The sequence below is a fragment of the Malus sylvestris genome, chromosome 12 (assembly GCF_916048215.2).
Source record: "Malus sylvestris chromosome 12, drMalSylv7.2, whole genome shotgun sequence".
NCBI lineage: Eukaryota > Viridiplantae > Streptophyta > Magnoliopsida > Rosales > Rosaceae > Malus > Malus sylvestris.
In genome coordinates this window covers 10,648,236-10,650,517 of record NC_062271.1, presented here as the reverse complement: position 1 = coordinate 10,650,517, position 2,282 = coordinate 10,648,236, and the positions used below count along the sequence as shown (strand labels likewise).

Below are 2,282 nucleotides of genomic sequence, written 5' to 3'. Positions count from 1 at the left end.
AAAATACCACATATTGCACTAGGGCCCGATCCATTATTCATGACTAAATTGCTCCATCCAAATCAGCCACCTACATAGCAAGGTCATTATTAGGACTAATTTCATAAATGCGTGAATGCTTACCCCTAACACTTCTCTGCTGAGAATTTGTACCGAGCATCTCATATAGCTCATAAGTTTGTTGTGCAGTTTTTTCACTCATGGCTCCACCTGCAGCATTATCAACAGCAACCTAACAGGCTTGGGTTAATCCATCATAGAAAAACTGATTTTGTAATTCTAAAGGATAATGATGGTGAGGACATTGGATTAAAAGCATTTTAAAGTGTTCCCATGCTTCATGGAACGGCTCACCCTCCATTTGGGAAAAAGTGGCGATCTTGCTCCTGAGTTCAATAGTCTTCTGGTGTGAATAAAATTTTCCAACAAACTTATTGTAAATTGCTTCCCATGTTGCAAGTGATCTAGATGTCAAAGACATAAGCCATTGCTTAGCTTTGTCCTTCATAATATATGGAAAACATCTCATTCGCAATTGATCTTCACTTAATCCCTGCAAAGGAAAAGTTTGAATTGTAGCATAAAAATCACAAATGAATGACAAAGGATCTTCAATTGCAACACCATAAAAAGAAGGAAGCATATTATAATGAATATTTTTCAACTCATAATTTCTAGCAATAGCATCTAATAAAATGCATGATGGTGATGCTTCAACAACAGGGCGTGCAAATTCTTTCATGGGACGTGGGTTTGCATCTACCATCTTCTTTTGGATGTCTTCAACGTCCTCTTCTCTCTCTTCTAATTCTGATGTAGATGTTTCGCTATGACTGGAATCAGAATTAGGATCCAACTCCTCTTCTTCCCGACGTTTTTTTGTACCTCTTCTTATTCGATCAATATTATCGTCAATCGGCAAGAGTTCTCCTTCTTGCGATCGATAACCTTGCATTCACTACCTACAGAAACAAATAAATTTAGACAAATAAAATAAATAAATTCAGGGGATATACAACTAGAAATAGTTAGATGGGATTTTAAAACAAATCCCCGACAATGGCGCGAGAAACTTGATGAACAAATTATATTCCTCGCAAGTGCACGAATCGATATATAGCAAGCAAATACGAGTGTCGTACCCACAAGGATTTGCAAATTCATGTAACTAAATCCAATTTTGTAGTACCCACTAGAATTAAAATAACGAAAACAACGAAACTACGAAATTCAAATAATTAACCAAAGAGAAGTTGATCAAGTAATCTTAAGTGCAGTAAATTAAAGAGAATTTATTTAAATAATTTCTAAAAACAATGGTTGAAACACTAGGCATCTGACTTCACCATATCAATCAAATTCTATGTCATTAGATAACTTAGTAAGAACAATTCAATTCAGGTTCAAGGGTTTGTTCTCTCTTTATTATGATTATCCGTTAGGCGTCCGGGTGTAGCCAAGTATTCTTAATCATCAACTTAACCATGGCGTCTAGTCTAAGTCAATAATAAAAAAATCCATTAAGTGGGAGAAGAACAGAGAAAACCAAAAAGTGTCTTAGCATGGCATTTGCATCAACATCAGTTCATTCATTCAAGAGAGCTATCTCAAGGCTAAGCATATGGGGCGTCTACTATAACATTGTCTCATACATCTAAAAATTCATATTGAAGGTAGCTAATCAACATGAACATAAAGAATGATATAAGCACAATAATGAAACTAGAAACCATGAATTGATAAAAAATGAAGTTAACTAAGACCTAGAATTATCATGAAGGCTACATCGGATCCCTAACAAAGAATTAGTTCATCACGACCATCAAATTATAATAAGACATAATTATCACAATCATGATCACCAAGTCGGAAAAGATGTAAAAGAAAACAATGGAGAACCCCCTCGGCGTTGGCGTCTTCCTTAGGTTAATCCTCTATGATGAAGTGCGACTCCCCTTTTTTGCTCTCCTTTCTTTTTCACGTTCCCCTTCTTAAATAAACATCTAAGGAATATATAGGTAGGTTTTGTTAGGCTTGCTTTGCCACAATTGTTGAATCCCAGCCCAAACAGGAATCCCAACATCATCAGACTTCGGTTTCCATATCCAAACTCGACTCCACTTCCGCGTAGAATTCCTAAACTGATCTTCTTGTACTAAAATAGGTATAACTTCTTCTAGAAGCATCCAAATCATAATCTGTAAAATTCTGCCAAAACTAGACATCCAGAGCTTTCTGATGAATTTTTGACGTCCTAACAAAAATGACAGTTCTGCACAGCA

At 35.9% G+C, this 2,282-nt stretch overlaps 1 pseudogene; it reads left to right on the top strand.

Annotated features, from left to right (window-relative positions):
• The first annotated feature begins 287 nt into the window (after positions 1-287).
• Positions 288-394, top strand: LOC126594660 (small nucleolar RNA R71; annotated as a pseudogene).
• The last annotated feature ends 1,888 nt before the right edge of the window (positions 395-2,282 follow it).